Raw genomic sequence first — 17,002 nt, 5'->3', positions numbered from 1 at the left:
GTTCTAAAATTAGATTGTAGTGATGCTTGCACAACTCTGTAAATATCCTAACAGCCAACTAATTTTACACTTTATTGGCAAACTTGATGGCATGTGAATTATATTTTAATATATTTTTTAAAATTATTACACACTCGTTGTAAGTCCTTCATAAGTCATCTTGCACCTTGTTTGGGATTAGGGGTTACTTTATACCAATTGTTGTTAGGTTTGAGAACAATTCCCAAGGTAAAACATTTATTTTAACATACTTACAATTTTACTCTGTCTTCAGTCACAAGTAACTGAAGACGGTTTATAAGAATACACACAATACAAAGACAACATACATGTTTGATGGAATCAGGGTCAAATATAAAATTAGAAAAGAAATAGAAAAGAAATCAGGAAAAAGAATAACTTTCAGGAATGCAAGCCATAGAGCTCTGTAAAATTTGTATAAAATTTCAAAACCCTAAATATATAAACATTAGTTATAAGGAGTTTACTAAGCATCTCCACCACCAAAACAAGTAGGAAATAGTTTAAAAAATTAAGTTTCTAAATATTAAAACAATTCTAATTTTCAAGAGATTCAGGACTTTTTTCCAGTACAGACAACTGAAAAATTTTTCTCCCAAGTGGATTCCACAAGATGCAGACTAATGCAGCTTTAACTTCATTAAAACAATGAGGAAGACAAAAACAAACAAACAAAAAACCCAACTTCCTATTGTTCTTTTTTTTTTTTTTTATAATAGCCCTTAATGTTAGGTAAAGGTATACCCTGGATTCCATTATCAAAAAAATGAGCCCAATAAAGAAATTAAAAGTATTTTGTTCTCTAATTTTCTTGCTTGCTCCATGGTTTCAAGTTTAAATTGGGTAAAAGTAGAAGCATTACATCCAAAGTGGCTAAAACATGTGCCATGTTATTTAAGTGGGTTTTTCATTGAACAGCAGAAAATTTCAAAATCATGACCTCTGAAAAGAATATATTTTGTGTTGCCTTTCATGGAAGAGCCCTGTGGATTGCTAATTAATTAAAAAAACCAGTAGTATAAATGTAAGAAACCCTAAATACATCAACCAGGTTCCCAACAGAAGACCCATTTCACATTTATTTTGGGCAATTTTTAGAAACTTTAGTAAGGAACCACTCATAAAACCCTGGGAGTGTAGGAAAACCACAGTTTTGGAAAAGCAGAAGCAGTTCAGTATTCTGGGAGCTAGAAATTATAGGGTTCTTACCACCTCTAGTTTCTCAGGGGGCAAATACAGGAAGCAATTATCACAATCCAAACAGATCAAGGGAGGGTGGGGGAGGGTGATTTGAAGGGGCTGTGACCTCAGGTCAAGGGAAACTACCAGTTGAGACCATCCCACAATGAGAAAGTTAGGAGAATAAGAACCCAGGCATTATTCTTCTCCCGTGCATTGATTTCCTGCCCCACTGGTTATACCCAACCAGAAGCCAGAGCACAGGGAAGACCATTGATATTTTGAAACACCTATAGATCAACCTGCTGGGTACCAGTCAGGGTAGAAAATGATTAAAAATGGATTAAAACGTGTATCACTACCCAAAATACATATCTAAAAGGCAGAATACCTAACATACTAGGAAGGTCACCCCTGTTACCAAACTTAGCTTAAATTGTGGGCTCATTTTTATTTGCAGTCTCCATTGTATTTCCTTGAGAAATGTGTATGTTGTACCATCCAAAGACTGTCCTTTGAGTAATCAGTTTTACTACAGAAATTTTTAAAAGACTGAAAGAAACAATATTTAAGGTGACAGTCATAAACAATTGAGTAACATTGTTGCCAGAAAACTGAGTTGGTAGGCTTTAGATGAGAAACTAATGGAATGAAATATTTAGTTTGTAAATGGCAACAGGACATTTAAAATCATTCCAGCATGAAACTACAAATGTTCTCTACCCACTCCCCTAATCTACTATTTTAACCAAATTACTCTGATGGACATTTGGTAAGGTCAGAAGCAGATCTAGAAAGAGGAACTGGAAAGAGTATTATAGTTTGTTATTCACTGTTCTCTTGGAGAACACAGCATAGCCACTTGGCCACTCAAGGGAACCGCTTGGTTCCTCATGAGACAGAGGGAGAATGAATTCTGGCCAACAGCATTTATTGTGGTTTCCATGGGAAGGAATGTTTAGGATTAGCTAGTTACAATTTCTTGAGCCTATGGGCTGTTTCAGATTATCTAATATTTATACCCTTGGGCAGATTAGGAGTGATGTATGAGTGGAAGACCTGTGAAGAGAGGTAATCAGGATGTGAACCTGGCCTCTAGCTCGGGTCTCAAAATTGGTCAAGATGAGATTTTTTTTTCCAAGTTATATCTTCCTACTTCCTAAAACTAAAAGTAAGAGGAAGAAAGAGGAAGAGGAGAAAATTTACACATTCAATAGTAAGACCATCATATCACCTCATTTTCTCTATCAGATAAACCCATTATGGATCCTTTATTGGAATGCTGTTTTATTTATTATTTTTATTATAATGTAATTTTTGATGTCACATAATGATATAAATTGATCACCAAAAATATGTCCCTTTTATTGATACATCAAAATTATCTCTCCCATATCTTATTCCAATATCTTGTTAGAGCCAGTGACTATAATAAGGTAGAAATAATATTCTTACTTCTAATTGTTGAATTGAAATGAATATTTTATCATCAGATATAAAAATAATGATAATAGTTGATTGATTATTGTAGGCCAGGCACTGAGCAGAGTGTTTTACTTATGTTTCTTATGAACTTGTAGGAACTATTTGAGGTGAAATCTGGGGCATAAAATAGTATATTACACAAAACCATTGAATTACAAATAACAGTGAGATTTGAAATAGACCTTCTGCCTTTAGTGCTCATGCACATAAGCCCTTATGTTAGCTTAAGGAGTTATTTATGTTTATAAGCCCATTATAAATACTTTGAAATTCCAAAAGTATAGATATATTTTTCTGATTTTTCACTTACTATGAATATAAGAAACAGTAATGTAGTAATTATGACTAATAATGTAGGTATTTTATGGATATATTGAACCAAAGAAGCAATGGTTATTTCCCACAGAAAACGATCTGCTTCTCAGTTGGTTTACAAAGGCTTGGGCAGAGCAGAGACCACTGTGAGAAGCTTTTAAGCATTCTAATGTATTATTTAAATAATATTATGTCATTTGCATTGTTACATCTTCTGTGACTTTTAAGAAAATAATGGCAATCAAAATATCCAAAAGAAGAAAATAGATGCATATATATGGTCTCTTCACTAAAATGATGACAATTTAATGAAATTAGAGAAGTACACAAGCAAGAGTTTTGTATAAAAGCAGGTGCTCTCCTCATTCCTCATTAATTATAGTTATTTCACGCAAATATTCTAATTCATTTTATAAATATTTTAGAATGGATAGGAGTTTTTCAGAGCAGTTTGTATTTGTATGTTGCTTGGAAAGATAAAAGTCATTATTTTGATTTTTTTTCATGATACAACACACTAAATCCTACCTGGTGGTGTGTAGATGTTTTTAAAAAGTATCTGTGGGTACTTAATCTACAACTAGGGGTATATTTAAATACTTCACAAGTATTGTGCTGTAAGTCTGGCACAGTCTGGGCTTTGAAGTACAAGACTACACCTAGTAAATGATTCAGTATATGCCAAGATAATTTTGAGGAAGTAAATCGTAACAAGTCATATACTTTCCTACCATCTCTTGTTTCTGTGGTGCCTTTATCTAATGGGATATAAAGATCCATCCCACTTCTGTTCTACTTCTAACTGTTCTCTCTTCTGATTAATGGCATACTTGGATAAAACTACTGACTTGGGAAGGTAGGAGGAAGTGCCACTCTGTATAAAGTATGCAGTCATTTTTGTACAAGTGAGAACATTTTACTCTCCTCACCATAGGCTTTAAAGCTATGAATACTGAAGGCATTTCTGTAATATATGTGCTTCTTAACAGCATCTCGCTTTAGCCATAGTGAACAATTTTCCTTCATTTAACTCAGGGAAATTAGTTTATGAAGGATGTGAATGACTTCTTACACACACCAAGAAGGACAGAGAGGGGGTAACTAGCAGTTAGTAACAGGAAATGATACAGTTAGGAGGAAAAAATGAGTGATGTATATGAGGACGACAACTTTCCTCATCCTTTGACAAATATTCAAAAGGCTTGCTGTGTTTTATATTAGTGTCTATCTAATGGGATTTAAAATACTTAATGATTCATAACCATTTTGCCTTACTTTGCAAAGCACCTCTGCATAAAGTATCACAAATAATCCTCACAATTATTCTAGGTACCCCTATATTTTATAAACAAAGATGTTTAAGTCATTAGGTAGATATCCATAAGTTATGCCCAATATTCATATACTGGGTTGAGGGTTTCCTTCCCTGACCTATTCTCATTTTAAAACACTCAATGGAATAAACTATAAGTGGATATGAATTACTTTACCAATCCTTGAATATCATAACCTTTCAAAAATATCTCTTCCATTTGAGAAAGAATTAATCAGAATGAGCATGAAAATAAAATCCCTGAGGCTGAAGTCTCATAGGAGGATAAGTGGACCTTCACTGCCTGATTTTGTAAAGATTCTCCCAATTCTTTGGTCCAACACTAGCAGAGCCGTTCTTCAATAGGTCAGTAGCATTTGTGTATATGTGGAGGCAGTACTTGAGGTCACATATCACATACTCTATTTGTTCAAGAACTCAGGTAATCCTTGTTTCATTTGACATGGCATACTCTAGCACAGAGTAGCTTCTTTCCAGAAGACATAGCTGCTGAAATACATTGTTGATGATAAATAATGTTTTCTTTGAGTGTATATACATGGGAGAATAAAAATAACTTTGGATTATTGGCCTTCTAAGACGTTCGTGAAACTGATTATTCTAGATTTCTAATTGTTGCCATTATTTGGAAATGTATCCAATTTTATTTGTATTTTATCATTGGTTTAATTATTTTGTAAGTAATTTTTAGTTTTTCTTTGGAAGTTCAGAAGAATTTTCTATATTTATGTTGTATTGCCTGAATATTTCTTCATCTGTAATTAAGTTAGGCAGGCCCATTTCTTCATCTGTAATTTAGTTAAGCAGGCCATGTAGTCTGAAGCTCTATTTTCTGAAATGGGGTGTATATTTACCTCTAGACTTCTTTCCAGTATATATAATTCCTTTGCCTGTCACCAAGGAATTGTGCCAACCTCTTGGTAGATACGACATCTTCACCTGAGCAAGTAATTACACACCTACATCCACACACATGCTCAGACACACAGAGACAGACTGATAGATAAATTGATCTAGACTTTTGAGATCACTATGTGATAAAATATATATTTTACTTTATAGTAACGATTCTCTCATGATTGACTTTTTATTTTATTTGTTTATTTGTTAGTGTGTGTGTGTGTGTATATATATATATATATGTTCATGGATGCAAAGTAATACATTTGTTTTGCTTTTACAAATACTGAAATTTTTACTTAAAGTAATGTCCAGTTTTGTTTATATCTTTTAGTCCAAAACCAGCAATATTTCTGAGTCAAGTGATTAAAAGGTGTGATAAACCTGATTCATCAGTTTTCCAAAGCACATTGATATATTTTCTGGCAAATATATCTAGATATATTCCTCTCCAGACACACTGCACATACTTGAACTTAACAACTCCTTGATAGCACTGAATAGCAACATCTTAATGTTTTCCCAAATTGATAATCAACAAATGTACTTAAATTTCTATTTTTATTTAATAATTTTCTGGTGAAGTTGAAAATTCATATATTTTGAAGTATCCATGCATTAAGTCCTACATAAAATAAAATGTTTATATGTATGCTATTTAACTCATATAATTTTAAAGATAACTCATAAGTTCTATTATGGAAAGAGAAACATTCACTGAGATGGGTATTCACAATTCATATTTATTTCTGTGTTGTAAGAATCCTGTCAAACATAGAATATATTCCTTTAGCTCCCAACATTTTCTTACCATGTATGTAGAAGGTCAGGAAGAGAATAATTGAAATATGCAGCTACCTATCTTGAAATAATTTACAGGCCCTTCTAATACTTTTGGAATGGAAAGTATCAGAAGTAAAGGCTCTCAAATTATATGAACGGATAGTTTTTAAGTGAAAATGACCACCAGTAGTACATTTTTGTATCTTACATTTTATTAATATTTTCAGTACCAACATTTTCTCTCTCCTCTTCATTTTCTGAATGGTCACAGGTTTTAAAAACATTTCTAGACCCTTTTGTGATCCACTTGCTACGTGAATGGAAGCTTGAAAGAATTGCTGCTATGACCACCCAAGCTTCTTTCAAATTTCTGAGGACCAGCCTTCCTGTGTAATTCAGTGTTTGATATTCAGATTGTTCTATTCCTACACGACAACACTTTGATCGCTTTCAGAAAAACTGGTAAGTATAACTGACAAAAAAGTATGTATTGTCTTAATATTTATGTGTATGCTTAAAAATGGTTTTTCTGAAAATAAATGGTAACTCTCTAGCCCTTAATATTTATGCACTTTAAACATGGATTTTAAATTATTTCCTTATGTAACATCTTTATTTCAGATTTTAAAAGTTCTGGGAAGAAGAGAGGCAAAAATAACTAATAATCTTATTTTAGAAATTACAGTGGAATTTGATGGCATATCAGATTTAATCTTTTTTTCTTTTTTTTTTGTTTCAAGTTTTTAGTTAAATTCAGGATAGTTAACATATAGTGTAGTATTGGTTTCAGTGGTAGAATTTAGTGATTTATCACTTACATATAATACCCAGTGCTCATCACAGCAAGTGCCCTCCTTAATACCCATCACTCATTTAGCCCATCCTCAGATATAATCATATATTAGCCCCTCCATAAGAGATGTATTAAATACTGGCATATGACAATGACATTAATGGATATAATGTGAAATCCATTTTTTTGTGGTATTTATTGTTCAGAGAATATCTATATCTATTATATTATGCTTTTTAAAGCAAATTGTGAGCTTATGTTACACATCTGTACATTTTTAGAGACTTGTTTTTAGGGAAATTGGAACTCCCTCCAATCACACAATGTGAGATCTCAGCTGCTTTTAAAGGCAATCAAGATGGGTGCCTGGGTGGCTTAGTTAAGCAACTGACCTCGGCTCAGGTCATGATCTCACAGTTCATGGGTCCAGGCCCCACATCAGGCTCTGTGCTGACAGCTTGGAGCCTGGAGCCTGCTTTGGATTCTGTGTCTCCCTCTCTCTGCCCCTCCCCAACATGGGCCCTGTCTCTCTCTCTCTCTCTCAAAAATAAATAAAATGTAAGAAAAAAATTTTTAAATAAAAAAAAAATTAAAAAAATAAAGGCAATCAAGAAACTTATATGGTATCATGATGTTAATCAGTAATGAACTTTTGATGTAGAGCACTAATTATTTGTCTTACAAAAGAAATTTATGGGAGCAAACACATCAATAATTTTGATAGTTAAAATAATAATTAGCTGTTATTACTCTTGCTGATTGGATGGTAATCACAATAAATGAGTCCTCAAATTTTGATTTTCCTAACAAAATAGAATCCATATAATTTTCTCTGTCATAGAAATTGATATATCAAGTCTTGGATAAATAATGAGGTATCTCATTTACCAACTGCAACAGCCTCTGTTCGTAAAAGATCACAACAGTGTCTTTCTGTTCACATAGTCTTCTGAAATGTGAACTTGTCTCTCTCTCATCAAGAAGTGGAGTAGTGTGTATCACTCCCTGAATCTGACCAATAAGATAAGGCAGAAGTAATGATGTTGGACCAGTAGTGAGCTCAGTCTTTAAATGGCCTAGTAATTTGCATATTCTACAAACCCTATAGGAAGTGCAATTATCTTTCCATTAAGAAAAAAATAAAAAGCAAAAACAAAACAAACAAACAAAAGCCCAAATTTGGAAATGAGATGAAATACAAAGGAAGAGAACAAAAGTACTAAATGTGTAAGAAATGGATCCACCAGTTCCAGGCACTCCATTTTCTGCCATCTGGACAGGAACGACTAACTGGTCCTTCCACAAAATCATGAACAAATGATTTTTTTTTTTGAGCCACTAAAACGTGGCTAGTCAGTTATGAGGACATCTAAAACACCCATGCTCACTTGGAAGAAACACAAAACATAATGAAAATATAGGTGATTGAATTCTATTAATAATAGTAGATTACAAGTAAAATTAGACTGTGTAATGTACTTCCATCAATTATTAAAAAAATATTAACTTATTTTTGAAAGAGAGAGAGAGAGAGAGAGGGCAGGGGAAGGGCAGAGAGAGGAGAGAGAGGAGAGAGAGAATTCCAAGCAAGCTTGCTCTGTCAGCTCAGAGCCCAATGCAAGGCTGGAATTCACAAAGGGCTCCAACTCACGAACCATGAGATCATGACATGAGTTGAAATCAAGAGTCAGATGCTTAACTGACTGAGCCACCCAGGGGCCCCAGCTCAATTATTTATTGACTACTTATTATGGTTTTCTTTTCAAGAACTGTCCTTTCCCAACTGAGAGTGTCAACATTATCGCTGTCCTATAGTCCTTTTTGTAGGTAAATGACACAGGATAGTCAATAATACAATCAATGCTACAGTGATTGTATTAAAGGTTATACAGAGCTAGATAATAAGAATCCTTTTTGTGAGATTTTCATTGATTCTAGGAATGAGGAAATGGAATTTGAAATGGATATGACTGAGGACCAGGTGATCCTTGGGTTGCCAGTGGATATTAAGGCCAACATGTGGAAAAGGCCTGTCTAAGAATTAATTTTAAAAATATACAAATCAAAGTGAATCAAAGTGAACAGAAAAAGACAGACAACTGATGACATCTTTTGAACTCCAGGGCCCAGTCATGCCTTAAGCAAGAGCTTTCCCTTTCATTTCACAGATATGTTAGCAGCAAGATATGTTTTTTCCTTGAACTACTTAGATTTGGTTTTCTGTTACTGAAACTCCACATCCTGACTAACCAATATGGAATGTTGTGTGATCTTGGAGATGGAAAGGATTTATAACAGAGATCCTGCCTATCATGAATTTAGTTATGAAGTTAATTTTAGATTGGAAATAGCCTCAATATTCACTTAAAAAGCAATTGTTGAGCATTTATTGTGTGCAAAATGTGTGTATTAGACATATAGTGGTACACATACATGTCCTTCTACCATATATGTTCTTAAGAAACTAACAATAAGTTGAGACATTTTATGTTTTTAGGTAATACAAAAGTTATGGCTTCCAATTTGAGATTTGGGGGATAAAACAGAGCCATTTACTACCAGGAGTTCCCATGGGAGCATATAGTTGTTAACACTGGGAAATAAATTAGAAGAACCCTTTCCTCATCCTCTCCTTGTGTCTAGTCTATTTTTTTTCCCTTTTCTCAGATGACCTCATAGGGCACAAGTCTAAAGAGATTAATGTGTCCACGGAGTTGTTCAAGAGCATACAGCAGTATTATAAGAAAAAACATTCCCAAACTATTATTTTCAAATAGTTCCTTAGCTTGAGTTGGAGGACGCACATAGATGACAGTATGACATCCACATGAGGTGTTATTTCACATATGCCATCGCACCCAGCAGAAAGATGTTCTAGCACAAGACACCTCTATCCTGGAGTGAGCTGCATTATTTCTTCCACTGATTAGTTTTTTATGTACTTAGCAATACATAGTTTTCCCAGCTGAGTCAGTCCTCTCAATACCTTAGGCATTTTATTAATTTTCTCTTCATTTTGTTTTATTAATTTTCTCTTCTTGAAGAAATATCACTTTGAACTCTGAGCCTTTTGACTTGCTCCAATCTGGGACTAATGTCCCTGCTGGGCTCATTGCATATCTGGCATGTTAGGAATACCCTTAATAAAAACTGCAATAATAATAGCACATGCATCTAGTAATTGCTATTTCTAGGCATTTCACTAAATATTTTACCTTTGATAATTCAATTATGTTTATTTTTAAAAGTTTTACACATGAGGTTTTGAGATAAATACAGAAAAACTGATTTGCCCAAGATCATATAGCTAACAAGTGACCAGGGCGGGATTGTAACAAAGTAATCTGTCTCTAGAGTCCTTGGGAGGTCTGAAAATGACTTTCTTTAAATGTTATTTATTTTTGAGAGAGAGAGAGAGACAGAGTGCAAGCAGGGGAGGAACAGAGAGAGGAAGACACAGGCTCCAGGCTCTGAGCTGTCAGCACAGATAGCGGGTTTCAAACTCATGAACCGCAAGATCATGACCTGAGCTGAAGTTGCCAACTGAGCCACCCAGGCACCCCCAAAACCGATTTTTTAATGATAGTTTCAGAAGGTATAAAATTTGACTGAAAATTATTGCTTTATCATTTCCCTTCTCTCTAGCTCTTTGAGAAATCTGATAGACTTATCTGCAGCCTGTGTCGTGTGGGCAGCTGGGACTTCTTCCAATCAACATAATCTCTCCTATAATCTGTGTCATTGACTAGTTGAACTCTCTAAATACATCTCTTCTTAAATACCTCCATCAGGTCAATTTCCTCACTCTCGTTGGGAATACAGTCCAGCGAATCTCTGGGTATCAGCTTGTGCATCCAGTCCTGCTGTTTTACACAGGATTGATTGGTTTTCTCTGTCAGATGTACCTCTTTTACCATATAACAATATTTGACAGCCTTTGTCTGAGATTTGCTACTGTGTATGTTCCCCTCAGAATTCTTCAAATAATATTCATTACATTTTAGTCCATTCTTCAGCCCTTACTCATAAATACTGATTCAAAATTACAGATATCTAACAGCTTCTATCAGTGCATTTTGTTCTGATATTTCTCTATAACCAGACTGATGGCATATTCTCTTTCTCTTTGTACCTTTATATGTTTCTCCATCCATTCATGTATTCACTAAGATAACTTCTAAGTATCTTATTCTTAAATTTGAGTCCACGATGACTTCTTATTTCTTGAGATTCAGATTCATATTCCCAAACTATATCCACATCAAGGAAGTAAACACATAATCAAGCACACAAACATACTCAAAAACAGCCTATCCTCATAATTCCTATCCTGAAGTACGTTCTCTCTGTAGGTATTCAGGTATTCAGTATTGTTATTCTGGATTCAAACTCCAGAGTCATTGCTTCTCTTCCTTCTCATTTTTACTTATTTGGTTAGTTACAAATTGTATTGATGCTATCTGAGCAAAGCCTTTCTGAATCCCTTTATTTCAAATGCAGCTAGCTCTTTTATTTCGTAACAGATTATCTCCCTCCTACCATATATATCCTTCCCCTAGACAGCATGCACATTATTCTGCAAAGGAGGATTTTGAACATTCTCAAAGATATTCTACTTCTCTTATTTCAGATAATAAATTGTCATTTTATTTAGAAAACTATGTAAATTATAGGCAAAACAAATATATTTTTAGAATTATATTTTACATATATAATTATATTATATAATATTATATATATACTAAGATAAATAGTGTCATATAGAGAGTTTTAGACATGTCTTTCTTTTTTCCTCCAGTGAGCTCTTTTTTATAAATTTTATAAATGAATTTAGATTCCTGGGAAAAGAGAGAATCCTAACTATTGTTAAATGAAACTTTAAGTACCTCATCGGTCAACTGTCAACATTAATTAGCAGTCATCAACAGGGAACTTCATCTTTTCTCTTCCTCAGATATATTTGTATTTTATTCATATATATTCTAAATTTTATTTCAAAATAGGAATCTGAAATAAAAGAATAAAGTTATCTTAAGATGAGTTAATAAGTTTATTCATTAAATGATAATCAAATTTGATAAAAGTTATAAATTGTTCATTTTTTTCTATTAAAGTTTGTAGGAAAAATTGTAAAAGTAAATATACATCTAGGTGCCTCCCAACTGACTCTAGTTAAGCAGAATGAAGGGTGTAAAATCTATGGCAATGTTAACAAAAATCATCATGAATTCTATATCCCTCAATATTTGATGTTTTCAAGGATAAAAGGAAAACAAAATGTTTATAAAATAAGATTTCTTTATTCCTTAATTTCTCTTTCTGTTGCTTCATTATTGGTGTATAGAAATGCAACAGATTTCTTTGTGTTGATTCTGTATCCCACAACTTTACTGAATTCATCAATCAGTTCTAGTAGTTTTTTAGTGGGATCTTTCAGATTTCCTACATAGAGTACTATGTTACCTGCAAATAGTGAGAGCTGTATTTCTTCCTTGCCAATTTGGATGCCTTTTGTTTCTTTTTATTGAATGTTTACTGTGGCTGAAACTTCCAGTATTGTGTTAAATAACAATGCTAAGTTACACAATTTATTATTTTACACTTATGCTTAAAATTAATAAAAAATTTCATTGTTAGAACATACTGTTTAAAGTTCTAGAATCTTAGTGGCCCCTGGATGGCTCAGTTTGTTAGGCGTCCAACTTCAGCTCAGGTCGTGATCTCACGGTTTGTGGGTTTGAGCCCCGTGTCAGGCTCTGTGCTGATGGCTCAGAGCCTGGAGCCTGCTTTGGATTCTGTGTCTCCCTCTCTTTCTGCCCCTCCCCCACTCACGCTCTGTCTGTCTCTATCAAAAAATGAATAAACGTTAAACAAAATTTAATTAAATAAAAAAAATAAAGTTCTAGAATCTTAGTAACATTTGGCTCAACTAAATATTTGTTAAAGTTTAACAAAATTCAAAGATACTATGAAAATATAAACCTTTTTTTCACTGTTGATTATATAGTTTATTTTACACATACCTAATAGCCATGCTTAATTAAAAAGTTAAAATTATATTTTATTGATATGTAAAGTTAAAATATTATATCTTATTATTTGTGTTTTGTTTTACAATTATTTAGTAAATCTTTTATTAATGTGGCCAACATACTATGGAGACTGAAGAGTGAACTGCCCTTATGTTAAATGAGGGAGATCTTCTGTTTGTCTCCAACCCAGGTACACTTTGATAAGGACCTAGTTCCACTTTAAATTAAGTAGTAAGATGGGAGGATACAGATTTTATATGTGAGCAACAGCTCTTGATGCCTTATATAAGAAGAAATTATTACTTCTCTACTTTTCAAAAGATTTTCTCTGATTTACATGTTTTTAGAAAGACCGCACGTGAATAAGTTATATATCCTTACAATTTTTGCATATGTCTTTGATTATATTTAATGTCAATGTATGTTTACTTTCAGTCATGTTGGCCCTTTGATGCAGGGCAATGTAAAATTATTTTTATCTACTCACACTTTATAAACCTCAAAATATTTAGTACAAAGATAAGTCTAATATGTAATTGTTACTGGAATTTCGAAATTCATTGACTTCTTAAGCAGGAGAAACTTAAAAAAGAAAAGTCTCTTCTTTGTTTTATCTTTAGCTTAAAGTTTTATCTATTGCTGCCATAATTACTAAAATTCTTTGAACCGAGTCTCTGTTTTTCCCTCCTTCTTTTATCTCTATCCCCAAAGCCATTTGATTAAAATTTCAAGTCTCTTAACAGCACTCCTTCTTCCTGAATAATGCCCACATGCTTATAGGCATTCCTATGGGGTTTTGTTCAATTAAAAATATCATATGAGATATAGCAAATTCAGAAATAATATTCAGAACATCTATTCCTAATTATCAGAAAATGTTCTAAAAACAGCACATTTTTACTTGGGACAAGTATAAATCTAATATGTTAACGTTATATGGGACATGGTAGGCATTCATAAAGGATCACATAACATTTAAAATTGGCATTTCAAATTTACTTTGCAACTGTTTAGCTTTTAGGGGACTGAACTGAGTTCAGAATAACAATGCATAGGGAATAGAAACTGATGTGTGAAATGATTATTAATAGAATGTCTTAGTGCCTTATAAAAATGGTGACCTTGAAATCAAGTAGAAATTTGAGAAGTTAAAATTTATTTTGTGTGGGGAAGTATTTAAAACTGAAATAATTAACTGAGATTGGAGTCAAGGAGCACAAGTTTTTTGTTTGTTTGTTTTTTCTTTTCTTTAAATTTGGGGTGGAAAATGTATGACTGTAAAGAATGTATGTAGTCTGTTCTATCCTGACCCAAAGGACTCTACTCAAAGGATTAATTGTGGTCTTTTCCACTAATTGAGATTTAGTCTGACTTTGTTCTAATAAATTAGCCTCTGTTGTGCATCATTTTAAATGCTCCAGTGAACACACACATTTTCCAATTTCAAATGAATCCAATTGATGTATTGCCATGAATGCACCCTGATGCTGTATTTCAATATTTTGCAGAGGTTCATCTTAGCTCCCTGTTAAAGAAAGTTTCAAGAAAGAGTATTAAAAAATTTACTCCATATTGTTGTGGATTAATACATCTTTTAAAATATTAATTCCATATTTGTAACTCAGAGTGTTTTATCCCAAAATGCATGAAAGCAGATATAAGGGCAGTTAAAAGAACAGACTGCATTACTTGATATATAAAAAAACTTTAGAAATTATAGTCACTTTAGATTCATACCACAGGTGATTTGGAAAAAAAAAAAAGTCTTCTTCTAGTCCTTTGAAAGACTGTAGGTGGCAAAATTATGTAGGTATTAGTATTTAAGCATGAATTTGAAAAATTGAAAATTCTCTCATGATTTTCTATTGTATAAACAAAACACAGGCTTTAAAGCAATATCTCCAATAATTATTTCAATTAATTTATTTTATTATTATATTTAATATCCATCTACTTTTAATGATAAGTTTATTTGTAAAATTATTTTATTTACTTATAGATGAATATTTGGAAAATAGAACTCATTACACCTTCATAGATTTTTTTCACACACAGAAAAACATAAAAAGGGGAAATACTGAAATATTAGCCTGTCCCTTATACATTTAGAGTAGTCCAGATTGGCCCCATGTTAATGTCAAAAATAATATATCATATAAATTCTTTTAGGACCTGAATCCCGGTTTTTTTGTTTGTTTGTTTGTTTTTTCTTTGTTTTTGTTTTGTTGTTTTTTAAAATGGCAGCCACATTTGTAATTTCAACGCTATTTCTCACTCCAGGACAGATGTACATTCATTTCTACCTGAAATTATCTTTCTTACCTACACCATTTCCCATCATCTGGTTAGATACTATGTGTCCATTATGATTCAGTTTCAAATTTCTCTTTTGTCCTCTCAAAACACCTATGAATTCCCAGGTTAGTGGGTACATCACATTGTACTTTTAGTAACATTCTCAGCTGCTAACACAATATTTGGAGTACAGTAGGAATGCAGTATACAACTGTATTTCATTAGGAGCTCAAAGCAATAATTGTACACAACCAAATACACACTCTTTGTGTGTTTAGGAAAGACAGAGATTAGTTTGAACTGGTACAAGTTTTTAGTGAGGTTGTTTAGAGTGGAGTGTAGATCAGGAAAATGATAAATGAGTGAACTTCAGATATTTAGATAGAGAGGACAAAAATAATTTTACAGAAGGACTGGATTGAGGGAAGCTTTAAAATTTTAAATTATTACAATCTACTTTGAGATCATAAGTGAAGTAGATGTGGGAGCTCAATGCACTGTGAGAGGTATGGATTTGATCTTACCAGGGATTCCAACTGGGACATTTTATTTTATTTTTTTTAATTAATATTTTGGAGAGAGAATGAAAGAGAGAGCGGTGGGGAGGGGCATAGAGAGAGGAAGCACAAAATCCAAAGTAGGCTCCAGGCTCTGAGCCGTCAGCATAGAACCCAATGCAGAACTCAAACCTAAGAACCGTGAGATTATAATCTGAGCCAAAGTGGCATGCTTAACCAACTGAGCCACCAAGGCGCCCCTCAACTAGGACATTGTAGATCTACCACTAGATCCTCAGGCCCAATGAGTATATTGAAAGACACTGTTATAGCTCAGTAAAGCTGGAAAAATAAAATAAAATAAGAGAGAGAGAGAGAGGGAGAGAGAGAGAGAGAGAGAGAAAGAAAAGAAAAGAAAAGAAAAGAAAAGAAAAGAAAAGCAAGGAAAGAAAAGAAGAAAGGAAAGACATGCTTGAAAACTCTAGAAAGGCACATAAGGCATATCAGCATGATGAAATCCCACCATCCTGATGATGGTGTCCAGAATGGACTCTATTTACCATCTTCTACCTATTTTGCTCCGGGCCCCATTTGTGCCATTCACACTTTTAAAAATTATTGAAGACTCAAGAATGATTTTTTTGATGTGATTTATACCTCTCTGGATTTAGAAATTAGAAATTAGATAATTTAAAATATGCATTGATTTAAAAATAATGAAAATAAACTCACGCTAACATAAATAACGTATTTTTAAATAAAATGCAACTATAATTTCAAAAACATAAGAAAACTTAGTAGGTATGTGACATTGTTTGCATATTTGGAATTTCTTTAATGAATAGCTTAATAGTAGACTGCTAAACTCTCCTATTGCCTTCTGCATCAAATCTCTTGCCAAATGTTTTGGGTGAAGTTTATAAAGAAAATTCTGTTCTACACAGAGGTGTAGTTGGAAAAGAGAAGACCTCAAGGACCTCAGGCATCCTCAGATCACATGTCCATGACCATTGGATTAAAGAGAATGTGAAAACATACTCATTATGAGACTATTATAGCACTGGAACTATTAGGTAAACGTGTAAATGGTTTCATCCAGTCACTTAACATGCAAATCAGTATTTTTAACTTGCCCAGGACTTATTCTTAAATGAAGACATTTTTTACTTCCTAATGTGTCCCCTGGTATATAACTGCTCATTCATTAAACAAGTTTCATGCCACTACAAGGATTTGAACCAATATCCTTAAACAAATTCTAGAAAAGTAGTAGAATGTGTTTTATGCAGTTCGACGCTTGCTTTTGTAACACGACAGAGACAACATAACAGAGATCAGAGGAACTTTTACTTCATCCTCATTAGAGTAC

The 17,002-nt window shown here is 33.2% G+C and overlaps 1 long non-coding RNA gene across 1 annotated transcript in view; it reads left to right on the top strand.

Moving 5' to 3' along the window:
• LOC122231052 overlaps positions 1–17,002 on the top strand; it is a 133,619-nt gene that overhangs the window by 54,018 nt on the left and 62,599 nt on the right. Inside the window, exon 2 of the long non-coding RNA XR_006208165.1 lies at positions 6,288–6,478. This is a non-coding gene — a long non-coding RNA (uncharacterized LOC122231052). The remainder of the gene's footprint in view (positions 1–6,287; positions 6,479–17,002) is intronic.

Source organism: Panthera tigris, chromosome A1, assembly GCF_018350195.1.
Source record: "Panthera tigris isolate Pti1 chromosome A1, P.tigris_Pti1_mat1.1, whole genome shotgun sequence".
Classification (NCBI taxonomy): domain Eukaryota; kingdom Metazoa; phylum Chordata; class Mammalia; order Carnivora; family Felidae; genus Panthera; species Panthera tigris.
The sequence above is the reverse complement of the archived record's forward strand: the minus strand, read 5'-3'. Positions and strand labels throughout refer to the sequence as shown.